The sequence below is a fragment of the Peromyscus californicus genome, unplaced genomic scaffold (assembly GCF_007827085.1).
Source record: "Peromyscus californicus insignis strain IS unplaced genomic scaffold, ASM782708v3 Scaffold_20__1_contigs__length_68692818, whole genome shotgun sequence".
NCBI classification, from domain to species: domain Eukaryota; kingdom Metazoa; phylum Chordata; class Mammalia; order Rodentia; family Cricetidae; genus Peromyscus; species Peromyscus californicus.
The window spans coordinates 53533952-53559560 of record NW_026294503.1 but is presented as its reverse complement, the minus strand read 5'-3'; the positions used below and the strand labels follow the sequence as shown (position 1 = coordinate 53559560).

Here is a 25609-nt window from a genome sequence, read left to right as displayed (position 1 = left end):
TGTGCCAGGTTCCCCCTGATAACTGATATGTCTATGTTCCTTTTTCTACAACTGATCTTTGTAACTGGAAGAACCAGAATTCCCCTTTTCAGCACAGACCCAGGCTCCTTAATCTCTCTAACTGACTCTTTCTTCTTTAACCATCTTCCTACCTGGGATTATCCACAGACTCTATGTACCCTCTTTACTATGGAAGAGAAGTAATGGATTCTGACTGAGGCAGCTAAGGTACTCCCTGGAATAGATGCATTGACCAATGAACAGAGGGCAGATGCAGTTAACCCCATTCTGCCCAGACAGAGACCTGACTGGAACTATAGAACGGAAGAAAGTAGGAAGTCACTAAGTACCATCAGGCTTTACTGGAGGGACTAAAGTGGGGCGGCCCAAAAACCCACTAACTTGTCTAGGGTGACAGATGTAAGAAAAGGCCCAACCAAATTGCCTTTGGCATTTTCAAATACCTCCTAGAAGCTTACAGTCTACATACTCCCATAGACCTGGAAGACTCGGTAAATCTCAAGGCAATTAACCTAGCCTTTGTAGCCTAGTCTGCCCCAGACATATGCAAGAAATCCAGAAAATGAATGGGTCTGCAGGGAAGAACAGGTCAGAGTTATTATAAATAGCCCAAAAAGTATTTGACAATAAAGACAGCAAAGAAGAGCTGTTGACAAGGAAAGTAAATCTGGCACGAAGGCCATGCTACATGCCCCTGCCCCTGGCACCCTCAATCCTGGGTAACCAACATACAACAAAAAGAGAAAGCCCCTGCAAAGAGACCAATGTGCTTACTGCAAAGAATTGGGATACTGGAAAAATGAATGCCCTCAATGCAAGACCAGTTTTGGCCTTGGAGGAATAGTAGGGTCATGAATCTTTCAACCTGGACCCCTGGGAGCCTATGGTAATGTTTTCAATTGGAGGCCAACCTGTAAGCTTCCCAGTTGACATGGAAGCTTCATATTCGATATTACAGAAGTTCCTGGGGCCCCTCATCAGTCTAACAATGAATGGTGCAGGGAGCAACAAGGTAAGTCAGAAAATATAAATGAACCACAGAATGGACCATTAATCTGGGAAAGTGAACAGTAACTCATTCTTTTTATCATTATCCTCAAATGCCTATTCCCCTTAGTGGGAAGAGACTTTCTGAATAAACTCCAGGCAACTATCTTGGTCTCAGGAGGTACAACGTATGCTACAAATGGGAGGCCGGCCAAAGCCTTGATCTTCACCTGTCCCTTGAGTTTGGAGTACCTCCTCCTCCCAGGCCCAACTCAGGCCCCTGAAGGGGAATTAAAAGAGTAACTGATTAAGAATGCTCCAATCATTTGGGTTGAAGACAACTCTCCTAGTTTGGCCAAACATGTACCACCAGTTATAGTACAACTGACCTCTGAGGCTATGCCCATCTGAGTCAAACAATACCCCATCAGTTCAGAAGCCAGAGAAAGGATCAAGTCAAATAGTACCCCATCAATTCAGAAGCCAGAAAGGGATGGGGTCTGTATCAAACGCCTCCTCAAGGCAGGCATACTCACTCCATGCCAATCAGCCTGGAACATTCCCTTATTACCAGTTCAAAAGCATGAAACCTGAGACTATAGACCAGTACAGGACTTAAGAGAAGTAAACGAGCAGGTGCAGACTATTCACTCAACTGTCCTCAATCCTTATATACTGCTCAGAATGTTACCACTGGAACATAAGGTTTATACTGTATTAGATTTGAAGAATGCATTCTTTCCCATAGCTTTATCAAAACTAAGCAAGCCCATCTTTGCAATTGAATGGGCTGATCTTGAACTGGGAATATTGGAGCAACTAACCTGGACTTGATTACCTTAGGGGTTCAAGAATTCTTCTACCATCTTTGATGAAGCCCTCAAACAGAACTTAAGTCATTTTTTGCAGTAAGTACCCAGAAGCCACCCTACTTTAATATGTGGATGATTTACTGTTAGTAGCTAAAGACAAAGAGGACTGTTTAAGAGCCACTCGGGGTCTCTTAGAAACTCTGGCTCATTTAGGCTACTGGGTCTCCAAAAAGGAAGCTCATATTTGCACACTCTAGGTCACCTATTTAGGATATGAATTAAAAGAAGGAAAAAAACTATTATCAAAAGCCCACATAAAGGTCTTAATGAAAATTCCTACTCCAACCACCAAAAAGCAAATTAGGGAATTCTTGGGGGCCGTTGGGTACTGTTGTCTCTGGATACCTGGGTTTGCCGAAATTGCCAGGCCCCTCCCTATACTTGGCCATGGCAAGTATAAGGCAACACCCCCTTGGACTGGACTGAGGAACATAAACAGGCCTTTAAGAACTTGAAAGAGGCCCTGGCTTTAACTCTCCCTGATTTCTCCAAGCACGTTCATCTCTACATTCATGAGAGAAACTGTGTTGCCAGGGGAGTCCTGACCCAAACCCTGGGTCCTTGGAAAAGGCTGGTAGCCTGTATCTCAGAAAGATGGCATCCCATGACCTCAGGATGGCCTCCCTGTTTATGGGCCATAGCAGCTACTACAATTCTTGTAAAAGAGGCAAATAAACTTATCCTGGGACAGATTCCGACCATAATGGTCCCACAACTTGTAGAGACCCTATTAAGAGTTGTCACTACTGCTGGATGTCTAACACCTACCTAACCCAGTACCAGGCCCTTCTCCTAGAAAAGGACAGGTTGACCTTTGACAAATCCATGGCTATCAACTCTGCCACCCTGCATTCATAACTGCCTGGAGATGCTAGATGTCATCAAAGGTTCCTGACCAGACCTGACAGATGTTCCCTCTTGTTTAAGAGACACTGACCTCTATACCAATGGCAGCAGCTTCATCCATAAAGGAATAAGGTATGCAGGGATGGCAGTAATTACAAGCTAGAAAGAAATAATATGGGCACAAGCCCTACCCAGAGGCATACCAGCCCAAAGAGCAGAAATAATAGCCCTAACTCAGGCCAAGGGAAAGAGAGTGAACATTTACACAAATAGCTGATATGCTTTTGCTATGCTCATGTTCATGGACAAATAAATACACAAAGAGGCCTACTAACCTCAGAAGGGGAAAAAAATTAAAAACAAACACAAAGCACAAAGTCATCCAACCGTTGGAAGCCAGCTAAACTAGCTATTACACACTGGCCAGGACATCAAAAGGACAATGGCCCCCAGACCCAGGGGAACAATTTTGTAGATAAAGCAGCCAGGGAGGCAGCTCTTGGGGACCTTTGCCCCCAAACCATATTGGAGCTATCAGCCATCCTGAGTCCCAACTCCACCTCAATGAAAATGCCCCCACGTACTCTCCAGAGGAGACTAAATTATACTCCAGCATGGGAGCCCATCAAATTTGCCATGGATTATGGATCCAACCAGACAGGAAAATTTGCATGCTGAAGTTATTGGGAAGGAATTGGCTGACTGTTCTCCACAAGTCAATGCATTTCATACACACACACACACACACACACACACACACACACACACACACACACACACACACCCTCAGAACTCATCTCCCCTTGTGTTGGTTGCCTGGACATTGGGAGATACTCCAAAACATCTCAGATCATTGCTTAACCTGTGCTCAGATAAATGCCAAAAAGAGCATGCTCTCCAAAGGACATGGGAGTCAAGGTACAGTACCTGGTGAATTCTAGGAATTGAACTTTACTGAAGTCAAACAAAGACCATATGGATAGAAATACTTGCTAGTCTTTACTGCCACTGTCTTGGGCTGGGTAAAGGCCTTTCCAACTTAAACAGAAATGGCCCAGATGGCACCCCAAAAAAATAATTAATTAATTAATTAATTAATTAATTAATGATGGAAATTATCTCAAGATTTGGCTTTCCCTTAACCCTGGGGTCTGACATGGCCTGGCTTTCATAGCCAAGCTATCTCAATTGATCTCAAAAATCTCTCAATATAAATTGGAAACTCCTCAGAGTTCAGCAATGATAAAAAGATGAGTAGGACTGTAAAGGAAGTCTTAAATACTCTTGAAACTGGTGGTAACTGGGTTGATCTCCTGCCTTTTACCCTCTCCAAACTCTTTTCTCCTTGGGGAGAAGGACATGAACAAGGATGGAAACTTCATTTGGGCACTTTGGGGGAGGGTTGTGGCACTTTAAAACTGGAGAAAAACTTACAAAGTATCAAAATGTATACATGTCTGGCACCTGCACTTAACCCTAAATCCTGCCAGGGAGACGCACCTATCATTGTGCCTCTTGGAGCTGTGTAACTATTGCCCCCTTGGAAAAGATGTTCTTATCACCTCCCAACCCCACAGAGATTAGTCCCAATTGTAAACAGGGATAATTGCAACCCCATAACTTTCACACTTAAACGCCATGGACAGGAACCCGTGTTTCCCCAGATGAATTATTCTGAGACACAGGAAGGACCTGAGGAACTAGGTTATATCTCTCCATGAGAGACCCAGGTACTTTGATTATAATCCAAAGAAAATGCATTTTATCTGAGATACCTAACTCAAAGGTTCCAATACGAACCCTTTCCCAGTGCCCCAAGATCTGCTGCTATGCACCTCGCCCCAAGGATCCACCAACTACTGTCTTGCCTATTCTAACCTCCCCTAAGCTACCCTTGACCACCCATCCATTGGAAGTGTCTCTCCTGACTATGTTAATGGCAACCTTTTCTTTCCTCAACCACTCTGCATCTAACTTAAAACAAGATTGCTGGCACTGCCTTGACCCAACCCCCCCTTACTATGTAGGAATGCCTTACTATCTACTACTCTCAGCATTGCCACAAGCCACTGCTGATACTTGCTCCTGGTCCCAACCCAAATTAACACTAGATGATACAAGGGTGAGGACTATGCATTATGTCAAAGCTACTAGATAACTTGGCTTTTCCTTATTTGGACAATTGTGCAACTATTTTTGGAACTCGACTACCTCCGGGTACTGAAAGCCAGCAGCTGTTCCTCCTTGCGCCCTCCAATATACGGTGGGCCTGTACAGATAGTATTACCCAATGTCTCTCAATCTCCTGCATCGATCATGGGACACATCCACTTTTTGGCATCCTTACCCACATCCTCTCATAAATTTATATTTATGATGTGGACACAGACCACTTGCATTTAGCCATGGCACTTGACCATCCTCAACCTAAATGAGCAGACCCCTCTCATTGGTTCCACTCTTTTTTTTTCTTTTCTTTTTTTTTTTTTTTTAAAGATTTATTTACTTATTATGTATACAGTGTTCTGCCTGCAGGCCAGAAGAGGGATCAGATCTCATTACAGATGGTTGTGAGACACTATGTGGTTGCTGGGAATTGATCTCAAGACCTCTGGAAGAATAGCTAGTGCTCTTAACCGCTGAGCCATCTCTCCAGCCCTGGTTCCACTCTTATTGGGTGCAAGGATCACAGGTTCTGCAGCATGAGGAACATCAGTCCTAGTCCTGCAAGACCAGCAGTTAGAACCTTGAGCAAAGAAGTACAGCATGACTTAGGGTATTTGGTAAAGCTCAGTCTCCATACTGGAACATCAGGTAGACTTGCTAACAGAGGTAGTTTACAAAATAGGAGAGGCCTCAACCTGCTCTTTATGTATAGCCTTAGGAGAAACCTACTGTTTTTATGCCAGCCAGGCAGGAATAACTAGAAACAATCCTAAAACTAAGCATTTACACCAGCAGGAGGGAAACAATTGGTACCAATACTGTTCAACTGGTCCCTAGTTAACAACTCTTACTGCAACTGCTGCAGGTACCCTACTTCTCCTGATAATGTCCATGCATCTTCCAATGTCTCACAATTTTGTTTTCCATTAGATAACAAGTGATAAAATACTTGCCCTCTGTCAGCATCATCAGCCCCTACAGCAGCTAGAAATGAAAGTTACCTGCCAAGGATTTGAGAAGGACACATAAGACAATGGGAGGGGGGGAATAAGAAACCAGCCCGACTCCATTTTGTAACCGCAGCCATTGTCCAGTTAGGTTTCTGTTTACTATAAAACTTAAGCTTCTGTCTCTTGGGCTGCACCCCACTCCCATGGCCACACAATGTTCTGTAAAGGAAAATTTCCTGAACAGCTAGTCTTGCTTCTGTAACCATGCTTGTTTGCAAAATCCCCCACCGCCTTGTATTTCTGCCCTATAACAGAGGCTTGAGAAATTGGCTCCAGGTTGACCTCTTGAACGCTGTCTTAAGAGGGGGATGGGTGCAGGAGTTCTGCTGTGCACAGAACAAGCTTGCTTTGATTTGGCCATGATTTGAGGTTGGTGGTCGTCGTCTTCTGAGTCTGTGGGATTAACAGTGGTACCTGTTCTTGGATGGAAACTTCCAGAACCTCAAGTATCTCTCACTGTATAAACACAAAGCTGAACAACACAGATACCCAAAGATGATTAGAAAATTATTATTCTACTGCGAATGTAATCAATGAATACCACAAATGTAATTAATATCATGAGTGCAATTAATGAATATCATGAGTGTAATTTTTAAAAATAAATTAATTAATTAAAAAAAAGAAAAGTATTATTATTCTGTAAACTGGTAAATATGAAGAAAGAATCACTATCTTTAGTTTCCTACCTTTGGTACAAGGAGAGGTTCTTTCTTTGTAGAAGTCCAGCTGACAACTGAGCAAACTGGGTCAGAACCATAACACAACTGTAGCTTCTGGAAAGAAGCCTGCCTGTACGTATCTACAGGTGTACACCAGTAGCTGCCAATCAAAATAAGATACTCCTAACCAGGCAGTAGTGGCACACGCCTTTAGTCCCAGCGCTCGGGAGGCAGAGCCAGGCGGATCTCTGTGAGTTCGAGGCCAGCCTGGTCTACGGAGCGAGATCCAGGACAGGCACCAAAACTACAAGGAGAAACCCTGTCTCGAAAAACAATAAATAAATAAATAAATAAATGAATGAATGAATGAATGAAAGAAAGAAAGAAAGAAAGAAAGAAAGAAAGAAAGAAAGAAAGAAAGAAAGAAGGGCTTAGGAACATACATATGTGTGTATGTATATATACAACATAAAGTGCCCTCTATCTATAATCCCAGTATTTAGAAAATTGAGGCAGGATTGCCATGAGTTTGAGGTCAGCCTGGGCTACAGAGTAAGACTTAAAAATAATAATCTCAAAAAAATAAGGGGCTGGAGAGATGGCTCAGTGGTTAAGAGCACTGGCGGCTCTTCCAGAGGTCCTGAGTTCAATTCCCAGCATTCACATGGCAGTTCAAAACTGTCTGTAACGCCAGTTCCAGGGGACCCAAAACCCATAGCAAAATACTAATGTACATAAAATAAAAATTACAAAAAAGTTTTTTTTTTTTTTTTTTTTTTTTTTGGTTTTTCGAGACAGGGTTTCTCTGTGTAGCTTTGCGCCTGTCCTGGAACTCACTTGGTAGCCCAGGCTGGCCTCGAACTCACAGAGATCCGCCTGGCTCTGCCTCCCAAGTGCTGGGATTAAAGGCGTGCGCCACCACCGCCCGGCCATAAAAAAGTTTTAAAAAAAATAAATAAAAAATACATAGGCCTGCAAATTAGCTCATGAGGTAAAGGCACTTTCCACTAAGTCTGATGGCCTGAGTTTGAGTCCTGAAACCCACATGGTGGAAATGGAGACCCAACTCATGAAGGCTCTTCTCTGACCTCCATGTGTGCACTGACACATCCACACCCACATACACAAATATTTTAAATAAACATATAACAGTACATGCATACACATACACAAAGCAACAGGACTCTGTGGCACTGGAGCTGATAGACTGATGGTCTCCAGGGTAAGGTAGAAGAACAGACAGGATACACATGCCCTTCATTTCTATAAAGACGATGCTATAATTGTCCTGCCAGGAATAAAGTTATTCCAAGGGAATCTGATTTCTTTCACTATCAGATTATTGAAAAAATGGTCCCCAAGAAATTGGAATTTCCTCCAGGAATCTCATGCTAGGAGAAGTGAAAAGCTGAAGCATGGAGCCAACAAAGAAAAACAATCTATCTCCAAGAAGATATGACACAGTTCTGACTTGCTGAACCATTTTGAGGAGACTGAAGTCCAGATGATGGGTCTTTGACCAGGACTGCTTAGTTATGTATACCTCTTGCCTTCCACTTAAACCTTATGTCCAAGGATGGATTTGGGGGGTGGGGCCACTGAACCTCTATTTGTTCCTTTTCCCAATATGTCCACACTAAATAAATCTTTCTGTGCTTTTCACTACTCTGCTTAGTTGACCTATTGTAGGCAAGGGACTAAGCTTAGGCTGACAGGGGCCAGGTTCTGACCCCAACAACTCTGGGAACAATGTGAGCCAGGGCAGGGGAAAAGATATATTTTGCCTGTCAGTCACTTAGAGCACGTGGACTCCAGGAGAGACTACGCAGGGCCACACAGCTATGGGAACTCCAGAAATCCATCTTCCCACTTCTGCCAGCACTGGGTACTTTCTACTTTCATCGTGTGAAGCAGGGTGAGTCCTCCCAGATCAGTGCACCTCAGGTTTTGCCTTCCTGTTAGCTTAGGCTCCCTTGAGCTGTCTGGGCTCTTACTGAACCATCTTAGCAACTGTCCCTTGGTGAGGTCTTGGAGCCACTGAGCTTCTGTTGAATTATTTTGGCTATTGTTGCCATTTCTATGACAGGCCTTGTCAATTGAGAAGCTAAGAAAATTTGGAGGTCTGTTGAATGACTTGGGTATCTGCTACATGCAAGGGAAGGTTGAAATGTATTATTAGTCTTTTGGAGCTCTGCTGAATCACTGGGGTTCTGCTGAACAATGTGGGGCAGACCTGCTGGGCAAAGCCACTAGGAAACCTAAATGGGCTCCAACAGGAAAAGGGTGCTGAAGAAATCCCTACCGTGATTTATATAACCATGGAAAATATTGCCTATATTGTCTTGATGCCTGAAGGAGAAATCTAGTTAACTAGTCTCTTGTAACTTTGTGAGAGTCAAAGTTACATTTTAAGTTTTAATTACATGCCTTAGCCATCCATGAAACAAAAATGCTTCTAATCTGCAAGCCCCTTGCCCAAGGACAGACAGTTCCTGGAGTACTGGAAGCTACTGTTTATGGAGATAACAAGCCACATGTTTTCACTCCCCTAAACAAGTTTGTGCTTGATCACTGGGCAGGAGGTTCAATGGGCAGGATGTACACTTGCCCCTGATTGGACATAGGCTGGAGGTACTTCAGGATGTATGTATGCTTGCCCCTGATGGGAAATACAATGAATTATAGTTTTCCTTCTTAAGCCCTGGTAAAACTTGATCCTGGGCCATTTCCCAGGAACCTGGGTATGGACATGGCCTGAACCCATTCACCTGGCCAGTATTTAATTAAAGCGTATTTCAAATTTGGTTTTAAATTGTGGTAGTGGTCTTATTCTTAATCGGTGGGGTTAACAACTTATGAGAAAAAATTAATTGTCCTGGAAAGTTCCTGAAAATAACTGAGCAGCAAACCCCTGCCCACTTCTTTTTCCATTTTTGAACTTATCACATACGGAAATCACTGTTCTTGGCATGCCTGATTTAAATGTAGTTCTGAGTGCATGAGGGAATTTGGGAATGACTTCTGGACTGTTAATATAGGGGAGCTTTGGCCTCTCTTTGTTTTCCTCTTCCTCTGAAAATAATTAACGATTAACTATAGATCTGGGGACTGAAGAAACTGGCTATGAGGACTTTACCAGAGGCAGGCCTAACTAAAATGTTAACGGAAATGGTAATTTTCAGCTTTCTTTCAGGTGGAATGGTTTGGGGATGGCGCCAAATGTCAATTCTGGAAACTGAGGCTGAGAAAAAAAAATCTTGTTTCAAGATTCAAGAGATGTAAATGTTCTCCTAAAACAATTATTTATAGTCAACAGACATCTAAAATATTTTACTGAAAGCAGAGTTTATTTAAGAAACATTCATTGGCACCAAGATAACAATTTTGTTAAGTTATAATTTTTTATTTAATTAATTAATTTATTTATTTATTTATTTATTGTTTTTTTCAAGACAGGGTTTCTCTGTGTAGTTTTAGTGCCTGTCCTGGACCTCACTCTGTAGACCAGCCTGGCCTTGAACTCACAGAGATCCACCTGGCTCTGCCTCCCGAGAGCTGGGACTTAAGGCGTGGGCCACCACTGCCCCGGCCTCTATAGACATTATTAAATTTTATAACTCAGCCGGGCGGTGGTGGTGCACACTTTTAATCCCAGCACTCATGAGGCAGAGCCAGTCAGATATCTGTGAGTTCAAGGTCAGCCTGGTCTACAGAGATCCAGGACAGGCTCCAAAACTACACAGAGAAACCCTGTCTCGAGAGAGAGAGAAAAAAAAAAAGAGTTTTAATAAAATTTTCTTCCAAAACAGATTCTACGAAGAAACTGGATTTTATTTATTTTTAGCAGGGAAGGGTAACAGAAAATTAGGCTGTAAAAACGCTTTGGCTGGGCCTGTGAGGTGGTTTAGCAGTTAATAACAGTGCTTACTGCCAAACTTGACAACCTGAGTTCTAGGGTGGAAGCAGAGACAGCTCCCACCAGTTGTCCTCAGACCTTTCCAAGGGTATGTGTGCTCCCACACACAGACACAAATAAGTGCAGTAATAAAACTTTTAATGCTTTTTCTAAATGCATAAAAATTACATTTTGCTAGGCATACTTAAAAATGTAAACTTTTAAAATTAATTTTCAGATTGTCTGTATGCAAATACTGTGGTCCATATGAAATATGTGTATATGTGTGTGTACATGTCAATGTAGAGATGGAATTTTGAGATAAATGCTAACATTTTGTTGTACATAATGACAGTGAATATTTTAATAACTTACTGGGTATACATGTTGAAAAATCATGAAGGCTTTAATTATTAACATAATTGCTTATTTTCTGCAGATTTTTAAAATTATTATTTCGTGTGCATGAGTGTTTTGCCTGCATGTATGTCTGTGCACCATGTGTGGTATGTGCAGTGGCCCTGGAAGCCAGAAGAGAGTGTTGGATACCCTGGGACTGAAGCTGGACAGTTGTAAGCTGCTATGTGGGTGCTGGGGATCAAACCCAAGTCCTCTGGAAAAACAGCCAGTGTTCTTAACCACTGAGATACCACCCCAGCCTCATTTTTAGCTGATTCTTACAGAATTGACTACTTAGAGACATATCTTTACAAGGTCAAGGTTCAGCTAAGTATCTGCTTAAAGATTTTATTTATTTGTTTGTTTATGTTTAGGCGGGATCTTACTATGTAGCCATGACTGGCCTGGAATTCCCTATGTAGGCAAGGCTGTCTTTGAACCACCTGCCTCTACATCCTGAGCATCTTAAAAGCACATGCCTCCTCCATGCCTGGCAAGAATATTTTTTAATTGTGTCTATATGGGAGTATATGCATGTGACTGCAGTAGCCCATGGAGGCCAGAAGATGGCATAAGATCCTTTGAAGTTGGATTGTGAGGTGCTGGGAAGTTGAACGCCAGTCTTCTACAAAAGCAGTATATCCGGCCCAGGCGGATCTCTGTGAGTTCGAGGCTAGCCTGGACTACCAAGTGAGTTCCAGGAAAGGTGCAAAGCTACACAGAGAAACCCTGTCTCAAAAAAAAAAAAAAAAAAAAAAAAAAAGCAGTATATCCTCTTAACAGCAGAACTATCTCTCCAGCTTTGTGTTAAATTTTTATTTGTTTGTTTGTTTGTTTGTTTTTCGAGACATTGTTTCTCTGTAGCTTTGGAGTCTGTCCTGGAACTCACTTTGTAGACCAAGCTGGCCTTGAACTAAGAGATCTGCCTGTCTCTGCCTCCCAAGTGCTGGGATTAAAGGCGTGTGCCATCACCTGGCTATGTTAAGATATTTTATGGTTTTATTTAGGTGGTGGTGGTGTTTGAGACAGGGTTTCTCTGTGTAGCCCTGGCTGTCCTGGAACTTGCTCTGTAGACCAGGCCAGAGATCCACCTGCCCCTACCTCCCAAGTGCTGGGATTAAAGGCGTGTAGATGTAATTCTAAACAGTCTTATTAAATAAGAAACACAGAGCCAAATACAGAGTTAAAAGCCCAAGAGGTCAGAGCACTAGCGAATTGCCTTTAGCTTACCAGTGACTGGCGTCCTTCCCCTGAGAAAGAGACCTACTTCCTGTATATCTGTATTTTTAATTGCCTTTCTGTTCTGCCTTCTCATTGGTTGTAAACCCAACCACATGACTATATATATCACTGCCTGTCTATACAGACCTCCAGGTCTCTATGGTTGATACTGAGATTAAAGGCGTGTGTCTCCATGCTGGCTGTGTCCTTGAACACACAGAGATTCTGTCTGCCATGTGATCAGGGATTAAGGGCATGTGCTACCACTACCAGACTTCTGCTTAATGGCTTGCTCTTAGCTCTGATCCCCAGGCAACTTTATTAACATACAAATAAAATCACATTTCAGCACAAATAAAATATCACCATATTTCCTCCTTCTATTCTAATAAAAAGAAAAAAGGAAAAAGTTATAACTAATATAAGAAAAACTATATACAACAAGTACAATAACTATATACAATATATGTAAGCAATAAATACCTAGATATAGCATGAATCTTAAAAGGGCTTATTAATAAAAACAAATCTGGAGCCAGGTATTGGGGTGAACGCTGGAAGATCAGAGAGACAGAATCAGCCACAGCTAACCTCACCTCGCCAATTCCTCAGATGATCCTGTTTCCTCTGACTGGAAAACTCTGTGTTCTCATCCAAATGGATCTCAGCTTAACTGCTGCTCAAAAGCCTAAAAGCTTAACCAGCTCTAGTTCCTGGTTTTCATGCCTTATATACTTATATACCTTTCTGCTTTCTGCCATCACTTCCTGGGATTAAAGGCGTGAGTCACCATGCCTGGCTGTTTCCAGTGTGGCTTTGAACTCACAGAGATCAGGATGGATGTCTACCTTCGGAATGCTACGATTAAAAGGGTGTGTGCCACCACCACTTTCTGGCCTTTGTATCTAGTGGCTGTTTGGTTCTCTGACCCCAGATAAGTTTATTAGGGTGCACAATATTTTGGGGAACACAGTATCACCACAAAGGCGTTTGCTACCACCCATCTGGCTGTACAAAGCACTTCACAGTGCTGCTAGCTATTGTGTTTATTGTATTACACAAGTTTCCTAAAATGCAAAGCTTAGCAGAATATTTTACCAAGCTGGTGTCCTCCAAACTAGAATTCTCAGTGGTGCTAACCTTCCCCAGGCCTATTCATGGGTTCCTAATTGTATTATGACTATTCTCTAAGCAAAGATCACTAGACATGTCCCAACACCATGCACCCCAAACACTGCCTAATAATTTTGAAGACACTGGACATTTGCCACCCAGCAAGCACATCCGTAAAGCAGTACTTAATTTTCAAAACAGTTTCCTTTAAATGTTTGCTCTTGTTGATTGTGTTTTTGTAAATCTTTCTAATTGTTGTCTGTGAACGTTCTACAGAGGTACAACTTCTAGCAAGAGAACCTGAGCAATGTTTTTTTTCTTTCATTTTAAATATACATTTATTTGCATGTGTATTCATGCTTCCACAGGCAGGTCAGAAGACAACTTGCAGGAGTTGGTCCTCTCCTACTACACGGTTTCTAGGAATAAACTTCAGCTGTCAGGCTTGGTGGCAAACACCCTTACCTTATGAGCCATCTCACTGGCCCCTTGAAAAAACTTTTTTTATTTTTATTTCAGGGTGGTGGTGGCACACCCCTTTAATCCCAGCACTTGGGAGGCAGAGGCAGGTGAATCTGAATTTGAGGCCAGCCTGGTCTACAGAGCGAGTTCCAGGACACCAGGGCTACACAGAGAAATCCTGTCTCAAAAAATGAAAACAAAACAAAACAAAAAAAATTTATTACATGTACTGTGCGTGTATGTGCACCTGACTATATATGGACATCAGAGGAGGCAGTTTTCTCCTTCCAACATGTGAGGCCTAGGATTGAACTCAAGTTGCCAGGCTTGGCAACAAGTGCCTTTACCCCTTGGCCATCTCGACAGTCCCACTGCCCACAGAACAGGCAGAGTTAAAGCAGAAGAACAGACTCCAAGACAGCCCGACCTGAGAGCCACTCCTTCTAAACCGCTTAGTTGGTTAAAATTGTACGTGAAGATTTTTATCGGCACTAACGTCTTAACATCACTCACTTACTCCTTACCCAACAACATGGGATCAGACCAGACCAAGCAGGACAGACCCCACTCTGGCAATGAGGGGCAGCTGAGATAAAACCACCAGATGGTTAAGCGGTGGTGTTTTCACAGGAGTAGTTTTCAGAGACAAGGTGGGGAAGTTGTCAGGATAAAACCAACATCTGCTGAGCATGATGGTCCTTGCCTATGATCTCAGCATTTGGGAGGCTGCAGCAGGAGAATCTCAAGTTTGAGGTAAGCCTAGGCCCATACAGAGACCCTATTTCAAAGCCAACAACAAAAGGAACCACTTCCAAAAGTGACTAGAGCCAAGTTACAGAAAACTGGGCACGGTGGTGCATGCCTTTAAATCAAGCACTTGGGAGGTAGAGGCAGGTGGAGTTCCAGGCTAGGTTGGTCTACACAGAGTTCCAGACCAGCCAGGGTTATATAGTGAAGTCCTGCCCACCCCCACCCTCCCCCAAAAAAAGACAAAAGAAAAGTTGTTTTGGAGAAATGGTTCTTACACAGGGTTACCTGACACCCTAACAGTAGATCCTACTTAAATTGTGTCTATATCTGTTTCAGACACAGGCATTATTTCACCATGAGACTGAAGTATGAAAACAAAGAGTAAGGAAATGGAGCTGGCAGGAAGGAAGATATTCTAAAGAGACAGTTGTGAACCTCCTTTTGGCTACCAAACTATTCAAACAATGGTACCCAAGAAACTGGTAGCAACAATGTAGAGCACTGAGACAGACTCTTCTAAATAAGTGTGGGAGGGACACTGCTTTAATCTTCCTTTTTTTTCTTTTTGGAGACAGGGTTTCTCTTTGTAACAGTCCTGGATCCCACTTTGTAGACCAGGCTGGCCTTGAACTCACTGAGATCTGCCTGTCTCTGCCTCCCAAGTGCTGGGATTAAAGGCGTGCGCCACCACCTCCCAGCTATGCTCTTAACCACTGAGCCAACTCTCCAGCCCCATTACTTTCAACATTTTATAACCATAAATAGCAAAATTTTAGTTTTTGTCATCTTTTTAAGAAAACTTTTTTTTTAATGCTACTTCGGCCTCAAATCAAAAAGGGAGGAGGGGGGAAGCACATTAGTTTTGGTTTTTGCTGCACCAGACTCCTGTGGCTCTACAACATTGTCACACATATGTGAAGAAGAATCTACTTACTGATGAGGGTCATAGTCTTGAAATGAGACACTGTACAGAATTGGAAGGCGGAAAGAAAGACTTGTTCATTGTGAAACTTTGTGTAGGCGGCCAGTTTGTTTCTCCCAGGGAAATCCTGGACCGCCCGTCGTCGTCACGTTGGCTCCTAAGGAACTGTTGTTGTAAGCGGCTCATCAAGAGTTGAAGTTCATGTAGCCTTGTTGGCAATATGGGAAAGGAAGAAAGCCACAGGACTGCCCTCCAGGCTGGGAAGATCTGGATGATTCTGCACATGCAAAAATGACTTGAAATTTATGTATAGACACTTGTACCAATCCATCTTCAGCTGACTGACTGAATGATGGAAGATAGCCCTTCTCCAAAGCAGGGGTGGAATGTTCTGCTTTCACCACACATTTTATAAACACATTTTCTTTTTTGAATTGGCCTATAGATTGTAGGTCCCTTTTGTATATAACCTCTATTCTTTTGCTTTAAAAGAAAGTCTGTTTATATTTAATGCCCTGTATTAGTCAGTGATTCGTTCAATATTATTTGAACCATTTGCCATTACCGAAAGAGAAATACTTATTTGTGTTTTAAATAAAACTGATATAGGGGGAAAAAAATCTACCTATCCCAAGACTGTAGGGGTGACACTTTGATCTTGAAAGATGAAAGTTCCCAGGAGGATGGCATTCAGAGCCAGCATCTATTCCATAGCACTCATTTTATTCTCCAGGAAATAAAAATCAGTTTAAAATGAAACTAAGGGCTGGGAAGATGGCTCAGTGGATAAGACACTTGCTACCAAAGTATGGGGGCCTGAGTTTGAATCCTCAGCACTTATGTAAAATGCCAAGTATGGCAACACACATCCCTGTAACCTCAGAACTGTGGAGGGTAGAAACAAGAGAAGTGCTGAGCCTTGCTGCCCACCAGCCTAGCTCCAGGTTGAACAAGAGATCCTATTGTAAAGTAATACTGTAGAGTTACAGCAGAACATCTGACATGTTCCTCTGGTCTCCATGCACAAATGCATGCACTTGCACATACAAGTATTCTCTCTCTCCATGAGGCATACATATAAAGTAAGATCATCAATGACAAACAAAGGTTCCTTCCAGAACAGACCCAGTCCTTTAGCCCTCTCCAGCTCAAGAGCCACCCTCTGACCCAGGACTAGTCATTTGATGTGGAAAATATTGCCGCACTTGAGCTTGAGCAGGGTAAGAACAAAGGGAAAGACGAGGCAGAAAGGGAGCACTCAAAAATACAAATTTTTGGTGCTGGACAGACGGCTCAGCAGTTAAGACCACTGGCTGTTCTACCAGATGACCTTGGTTCAATTCCCAGCACCCACATGGCAGCTTACAACTGTCTGCAACTCCCAGATGTGACACCCTCACAGAGACATACATGCAGGCAAAATATCAATGCACATAAAATACAATTCTTAAAAAAAAATACAAATTTTTGCCGGGGGGTGGGGGGGGTGGGGGTGGCGCACGCCTTTAATCCCAGCACTCGGGAGGCAGAGGCAGGTGGATCTTTGTGAGTTCAAGGCCAGCCTGGTCTACAGAGCGAGATCTAGGAAAGGCACAAAACTACACAGAGAAACCCTGTCTCAAAAAACCAAAAAAAAAAGCCGGGCGGTGGTGGCACACGCCTTTAATCCCAACACTCGGGAGGCAGAGCCAGGCGGATCTCTGTGAGTTCGAGGCCAGCCTGGGCTACCAAGTACCAAGTGAGTCCCAGGAAAGGCGCAAAGCTGCACAGAGAAACCCTGTCTCGAAAAACCAAAAAAAAAAAAAAAAAAAAAAAAAAAAAAAAAAAAAAAAAAAACCACCAAAACAAATTTTCTAGTATTTTGTATTTTTCAGTTTCAAATATAAAAGTCCTAAATTTAGCCAGGCAATGGTGGTGCCCACCTTTAATGGGGGTGGGGGAGGGCAGACTGGTCTACAGAGCTACACGGAGAAACCCTGTCTTGGAAAAACCAAACCAAACCAAACAAAACCTCCTAAATTTTAAAGTAATTGGTTCAAAGGATCCTTTCCACAGTTTAGACAGCATGGCATGGAACTATCTCAATTTAAGACATATGTTCTGATTTGGGAGAAAATGTTGCTTTCTAATGAAAGCTTTGCTATGCACAAGTGCGCAATGAGGATGACACTCCCCCTTTCAGTGGGGATCACTCAGTGATTTCCTAACACAACCACCCACTTGCATTTAGTCAACTCAACTGCTTTGACTACCTGATATAGCCAACATGGGGCAGCATTAACTTTTCCTTTTTCACATTCAAATTGTAACATATTAAATGAAAACCATTTTAAAATACTATTTCTCAACAGCAGCATTCTGCCAAAACTCCACACACACGAGAGTGCCCTGCTGTGGGATGTCCTGTATGTTGTGAATATATGTTGCTATGACTGATCGATAAATAAAACACTGATTGGCCAGTACCCAGGCAGGAAGTATAGGATAGGTGGGACAAACAGAGAGGAGAATTGTGGGAAGTGGAAGGCTGAGGCAGAGAGACGCTGCCAGCCACCATGATGAGAAGCAGATGTTAAGATACGGGTAAGCCATGAGCTAAGTGGCAACTTATAGATTAATAGAAATGGGTTAATTTAAGATATAAGAACAGTTAGCAAGAAGCCTGCCATGGCCAATCAGTTTATAAGTAATATAAGTCTCTTTGTGTTTACTTGGTTGGGTCTGAGTGGCTGTGGGACTGGCGGGTGAGAGAGACTTGTCCTGACTGTGGGCCAGGCAGGACCAGAAAAACTCTAGCTACAGTGCCCTTTATGGTTAAGGCTCTCATATAGGTCAAACAAGCCTACAAGAGGGAATGTAGAAGCTCTTACCAGAATGACATTTACCCTTCCACCTAGCAACCCCATACTAGGATTAGTTAGACCTAAAAGACCATGCTCCCCAAATAAAGAGCACACAGGACATCTTCGGCAACAAGAACTCTCCACAGCAAGACTGGAACCCACAGGGAAGGTCTGCTACCCGCAGGATATGCTGACAACTGCACAGACATGCTGCACTGAGTGATGAAGTGGTAGAGGGCAGGCTGTGATCAAAGCTGGACTCCTTCCTGTGGGTTGGCTACCAAAGAATATTCCATCACCCAAGCCATGTGTCCAAACATGCCACCTACACTCACTGAAGTCTCCAAATGCCAGGTCACAAGGTCTATACAGAGGCAGAAGAACAGACACAATACTAACCAAGATACAGGATTCTGGTCTGGAAGAAACAACTACTCAAGGCAAGTGGGAACTTAACTACAGACTGGCCACTGGATGATACCAGGGCTTCTCATTTCTTAGGCTATCTGTGATGGAAATGGAGTGGAGAGAAAAGAATACTTCTAACACCCACAATTTCCTCCAAAAAGTTTGTAAGCCCACAGAGGAGACAGCTGGCACCCTGAGGGTCCCATCTAGAGATGGGACATCAAGGAGCACCAACTCTGCAGTTCAGAAACTCCACAACATAAATCAAAAACAAAAAACAACAGCAACAACAAAAAAGAAACATCTGTCTTCAACGGGACTTTACAAGTCCTCACAGAGCTATCAAAGACACATAGGGGGTCTTCGTTTCCAAAGATCTTAAATAAAACCTGGCCCATACCCGAGGGCAACTTTAATCTACTAGGCGTTCTGCAAAACTAACATATTCTAGGGGAAGCAACACCATCAATAGCCTTAATGCCACAAATGCCATAGAGTCACTGGGCCTATCTAGATGACAACTATAACCACTGAGACTATGCTGAGATGGGAAGCGCAAAGCTACAAAGAGTTAAACTTCAGAAATCTAGAACCAGTTATTTCCACAAGACATGGTCAGAAACCCTGATAAGGCTACCTTGGAAACAAAGCACATTCCACAGTAAGCAAACAGCCCACATTGAGGTCACTTGGTCCCTGTTTAGTCCCTGAAATGTTCTGGGTCACATACCACAAGCCTGGATTTTTCTGGTTGCTCTTTTTGTATTTCCCCTGAACTTAACACTAGCATCTTCACCAACTACCCTTTATGATCTAAGCAGTCACCAGTGACAGGCCTAAGCCACAGTTTCGGCTGAAAGTCGCTGGAAATCTTTAAATGTCCTTCACAGGATGTGAATGTGGCTTTCATGATACAGCAGTGGCCAAAGAGAGCCACATTCCTGTGACTGACAGATGGAGAAGAGACCATAAGGTGACACTTAGTGAGCAGCCATGATGGCTGCTTTAGACGAAAAGTCAACTGTTCACAGTATCTTCAGAGGTAATGCAGTTAAACAATGCAAATCTGGGGTTGCTGGTTCACCAAGCCAAGGGACCCCAGATCAGGAAGTAGTAGCTATGGCAATCACGACAGCACCCTTGTAGGACAGCAAAGAAAAACAGGCTTACTGCTGCTGCTAGTGTAGACGCTGTACAAAAGAGAAAGAGAAACCTGGGCCACAGCTGCTGGGAGGCCCTCACATGGGAGAAGCTGTAAGCAGAACTCGTCCCTTGTTGGACTTTTGTCCCAGCATTTTCACACCAACCAAGTCATTTAAATTGTGTGGCCACTGACTTCCCAAAGCATATCCCTAAAGAAGTGGGGAGGAAGCCGGGCGGTGGTGGCGCACGCCTTTAATCCCAGCACTCGGGAGGCAGAGCCAGGCGGATCTCTGTGAGTTCGAGGCCAGCCTGGGCTACCAAGTGAGTCCCAGGAAAGGCGCAAAGCTACACAGAGAAACCCTGTCTCGAAAAACCAAAAAAAAAAAAAAAAAAAAAAAAAAAAAAGAAGTGGGGAGGAAGCTACAGCTGACGGGCTCTAGACCCTGAAGGCAGGACACACACACACACACACACACCCCGCCCCCGGCACCGCCCCTCAGAGATGCCCTCAAATGAGCCAGAAGCACTTCATAGCACACTCTCAGACAGAACACACAGCAACAAGTCTGCCCTTAACTGTCTAATCTTCCTTAGAAAACTACTTGGGAATTGGAGCTCCTTATTTTCTTATTTTAGAGATAGCATCTCAATATTTTGTACAGACTGGCTTTGAACTTCTGTGTTCAAACAAACCTCTGGCCTCAGCCTCTTCCCTCAAGAGCTGGGAACAAAAGATGTACCCAGGTACAGGGAGGGCCCTTTTCTCAATATAGATCCCTACCACCATTATAAAATTATAAAATTCTCTGGGAACAGGAATTTATGAAGACACCACTATTATAGCAGGTAGTGCAGTACCAGGTACAGGGAAGAGGCAAGAATGGCCCACGAGGCAGGGAAGTTCTTCCGTCTCTCCAGATGTCCTCTTCCTCAGAAACAGGAAAAGTTTTACTATTCCTAGCAATACCCTCCAAAATTTGAACTACTAAAAGCATATATCAAATAATTAGCAAGAAGGCTATGTATTGAGTGTAGATCAGTGGTAGAGCGCTTGCCTAGCGGGTCCAAGGCCCAGAGATCAATCCCCAGCACTACAAAAAATTTTAAAAAAAATTTTAAAAATTAGAAATAATTAGCAAGATGGGCTGTTGAGATGGCTCTGTGGGTAAAGGTGCCTGCCACACAAACCAGACAATCCAAGTTGGATCCCTGGAATACACATAATGGTGGAAGGAGAAAACTGCCTCTACTATCTTCTGACCTCCACATGTGTCCTGTTCTGTGGCACATGCACCACCCCATCATGCACACAACAATAATAAAAAAAAAATTAAAATATGATTAGCAAGGAAATAACTTGCTATTAACAAGTACTTTGAAATCACTTTTGCTAAAAAGCAACAACTCCTCACCTGGGACCACATGATAACTAAATGCAGACAAAAGCCTGGCATTCAGGCGGTGGTGGCGCACGCCTTTGGTCCCAGCACTCAGGAGGCAGAGCCAGGCGGATCTCTGTGAGTTCGAGGCCAGCCTGGTCTATAGAGCAAGATCCAGGACAGGCACCAAAACTACACAGAGAAACCCTGTCTCGAAAAACAAAAACAAACAAACAAAAAGCCTGGCATTCCTGGCCTCTTTCTGCATGTCTCCTGTCTTGAGACTCTGGGTCCCTCACCTGTTTAACTCTGACTGTAGCTATGCCATATCCTCAAGGAGTCTCGTCTACAAGCTGATGACAGCCAATCCATTTCCTGTTCCTTCAAGGTTGAAGGCACAAAGAGTAACTGAGGTATCTTACTGTCAGTTTTGACAATGTCCTATCCCAAACCCACAGAAGGCACCTTAAGTCTCCAGTTGTCCTAAACCCCACAGATACATCACCTCATGATGAGATCACCCCCCAGCAGGAATACTCATCTCAGAGTAACTGGACTGTCTTCTTACCACCTTGAAGAACCAGAACTGAGATAATGATCAACCAGACCACACTGTGACCAAGACTACTTAATTATACATCTCTCTTGCCCCTACCTAATTCTGTTTAAACTTACAGCTCATGTCATGCCCCGAAGATGGGCTTAAACACTTTTCATCTCCCCTAATGGTTGTTTTGATTATACTTTTTCGTGCCCTCTCACACTTCTGTTTGCACTCCCCACCTGCAACAGGGTTTCTCCGGGTAGCCCTGACTGTCCTGAAACCAGTTCTGCAGACCAGGCTGGCCTTGAACTCAGACACCTGCTTGCCTCTGCCTCCTGAGTGCTGGGATTAAAGGATCAAAGGTGTGTGCCATCATGCCTGACTTGTTTGCTTTCTTCAGGGATGAGTGGCTGGACCTGGTATGCCGAAACCTGGAGTTGGGACTCTGGCCTAGGACTCCAATTACAGGCATATTCCAGGATAAAGAAAAGCCTAGACACTAAAAAGTAGGGCAAGAAGGCTATAGAGATGGTTCAGCAGTTAAGAGCACTGGCTGCTTTTCCAGAGGACCAGGTTTCAATTCCCAGCACCCACATGGCAGCTCATAACTGCCTGTAACTCCAGTTCCAAGGGATCTGACACCTTCACACAGACACATGCAGGCAAAACACCAATGCACGTGAAATAAAAAGTGGCCTGGAGGATGACAGCCTGGGGAGCTGCTGCACTTCCCAGATATCAGGAAGGTCAGGAAGGGTAAGGACACACTGAGACTCTTGCAGCTACATTCAGTAACATACAGAACACCTGCAGGAACTACAAATCCCTACAACAGCATCCTCAAAGAGTGACAAATGAGAAGGGTGACAGAGGTGACTCTAAATGGGTCTGTGCAGATGTGCAGAAGGAAACAATGCTGGTTGGAAGAGCCTCTGGTTAGTGGCTAGGCCTCTAGCCCCAGATGGCTCCACCACAGGGCTAACCAGTTGGTGGCCAAGAAAAGAGTCACTTACCTACTCCTTCCTCTCATCAGGTCAACCAGAAGTCAAAACTAAAGTATTTGAAGCCAGGCACATAGAAAACGCAGATATGAAGTGAAGAGGCGGAGGCAGTGACCATGGCCTTACTGTCTCCATGGTTCTGGAGCTTCACTGCCCAGTTCTCTCTTTCCAAACTCTAGACCCACCAGAGACCTGAAACACATACACATTGTTTTCACTGAACAAATACTATACATGAGCTCTCATATACTCCCCTCATAATTTCCTAAAAACCCTTTCAAAGGTGTTAGGGACTCTCCGTGTATGTACCAACATCAAAGAGTTTTCGATCACCAAAACATCGGTCACCACAGTAAGGGATTAACTGGTCAGGGACACACTTGTGTAACCCTTGTCAAATGAACTAAGAGCTTTCTTTCCTTTTTTTAAATTTATTTTTACTTTATGTTCGCTGGTGTTTTGCCTGCATGTATGTCTGTGTGACTGTGTCAGAAGCCCTGGAAATGGAGTTACAGACAGGTGTGAACTGCCACGTGGGTGCTGGGAATTGAACCTGGGTCCTCTGGAAGAACAGCCACTGCTCTTAACCTCTGAGCCATCTCTCCAGTCTCTTGCTTTCTTTCAACGTAGGAGATTGCATACCTACCTAAAAGAGTGAGTGTCTTAGGCTTTCTATTGCCATGACAAACACCATGACCAAAAGCAACTTGGGAAGGAAAGGGTTTATTGCATCTTACACTTCCAAGTAACAGTCTACACTGAGGGAAGTCAGAGCAGGAACCTGGAGGCAGAAGCCGTGGAGCACTGCTTACTGGCTTGTTTCTCAGGGTTTGCTCAGCCTGCTTTTTTATACCACCCAAGACCACCTGCCTAGGGGTGGCATACCACATCACTCCCCATCTTCCTGGGCATGACTTGCCTATATTGATCATTAATCAAAAAATGCCAGACTTACCTACATGCCAATTTTAAGGAGGCATTTTCTCAATTAAGACTCCCACTTCTGGGGGCTAGAGAGGTGGCTCAGTGATTAAGAGTTCTTCTAGAGGACCTGGGTTCAATTCCCAAAACCCATATGACAGCTCACAACTTTCTTAACTCCAGTTCCAGGGGACCCAACATTTAAAAAAAAAAAAATTTTAAATTCCCTCTTCCAACGATGTTTCTGTCAAGTTGACAAAAACCAACCTGCACACTGAGACTTTGAAACTTTTTAAAGATTCACAAAATATTTTGTTATATATCTTTTCCTGAAAATAAAAATCACAAAGAGAGATATGTTTATAGATTACAGGAAGGGAGCATCAATACCTTCATGGACTGGCTACTGAAACCCTCAGGATGTAGAGCAGTGGTTCTCAACCTTCCTAATGCTGCGACCCTTTAATATGGTCCCTCATGTTGTGGTGACCCCAACCATAAAATTATTTTCATTGCTACGTTGTAACTGTAATTTTTCTACTATTATGAATCAGAATGTAAATATCTGTGGTTTCCGATGGTCTTTAAGCGATCCCAGTGAAAGGGTCGTTCGACCCTACAGGGTCGCGACCCACAGATTGAGAACCTTTGGTGTAGCGTCAACCTTATAGCTACCTCTCAACTCTGGTTAGTATGGAATTAACTCAAGCCCGAAACTTGGATTATCTCTAGCACTTTTTTTAAAAAAAACTCAAACTAAAATTTCCCTAGCCTTAATTTTATCAGCACGCTATAAAGGGGAAAAAATTCTTTCTTCCTACAAAGTCACAAGAATGCACTTGCCATAGCTGACTGGTTTTACCAAGCCTGAAGTGTGTCTTTTTTTAAAAACGGCACTTAATCTTATCCTAATTAACTTCAAAACAAATGACTTCCCTTTTTACAAACACCACAACAGCGACAGAAGCTCCTCCGGAGGCTCCTAGCTGCAGGGACTTGAAAAGACGCGCACGAGCCTCGTGAGAACCTTCACACAGAACGAGGACCCGCAGCCATCCCAGCAGAGGCGAGTGGGTCGCCCAAAAAGGACAAAAGGAACAAAAATGACGGCAGGTACTGCGACCGGGAAGACGCTGCGGAGCCAAGGCGTGAGTTAAGTTTTGTGTTCGTAAAAGCCTCGGTAGGTCAGCCCCAGAAGCACACGCTACAGCCAAGGCACCAAGAAGCGTGACACCGACTCGTGTCACCACCGCGCAGGCTGCCGGCGCCCCTTCCTGGACACGCGCGCCGACCGGCACCGGCTTGGGGGTGCCACGACGGGGCGGGAGACGGGCACCTGATGAAAGATCCCGCGGGGCGTCCCGCTGCCGCTCCTCTCCGCGGCCTGGGCCCGACGGGGGCGCGAGGCGCAGCTGTCAGAGGCCCGGCCGGGTGCACCCACGGGACGCAGCCCCGGCCCGGCCCGCCGCGCACGGACAATGGCGCGGTCCCCGACCCCTGCGCGGCGCCGGCCGTCGAAGACGTCGCTGAAGCGTCCCGCGCGCACTCACCTGAGGCGCCGGCTCCGCGCGGCGCAGCGCGGGCCCGCGGGCTGCGGACAGCGCGACGGGCGCGCCCATTCATTAGCCGCTTTGTCTGCCCCCGCCGCCCCTCCCGCCGCCCCAGCCCCGCCGCCCGCGACGCCGGACGCTGCGCCCCTCCCAGGGCCCCGCGCGGGTCGGGGGGCGGGGCCCGGGGCGGGGCTGGCGCGCGCAAGCGCAATCCGTGCGCACCTGCCCCGCCTTGGGTTGGGCCCAGAAGACCGCTGGATGGGCTTGAGCAAATTAAGCAAGGCAAATGGGGCGGGGCCGCGGAGACTACGCAGGCGCAGTTCCCCCTCGCCCCCACTCTCTGGAGGTCAGGTTACGCCGGCGCAGTCTCACGCACTGGGCCTTGTTGCTGGTCTCCTCCATCAAACTACGCAAGCGCGGTCCGGCGCACCTGCCCGGTTAGGGGGTTCGTCCACAGACTACGCAGGCGCAGTCGCCGCGGCGGTTGGTTAGAC

General features: G+C 44.5%; 1 protein-coding gene across 3 annotated transcripts in view; it reads right to left on the bottom strand.

Annotated features, from left to right (window-relative positions):
• The window catches only part of Zbed4 (zinc finger BED-type containing 4), a 41003-nt gene extending 15777 nt beyond the window's left edge, over positions 1 to 25226 (bottom strand). The window contains exons 1-3 of one of the 3 annotated variants that reach the window (XM_052748593.1): positions 25116 to 25226; positions 22657 to 22836; positions 15339 to 15603 (exon numbers count right to left, since the gene is read on the bottom strand). The gene's annotated coding sequence lies outside the window, so the exon portion shown is untranslated. The remainder of the gene's footprint in view (positions 1 to 15338; positions 15604 to 22656; positions 22837 to 25115) is intronic. The other 2 variants (XM_052748592.1, XM_052748594.1) reach the window with 2 other exon arrangements.
• Between the last annotated feature and the right edge of the window lie 383 nt (positions 25227 to 25609).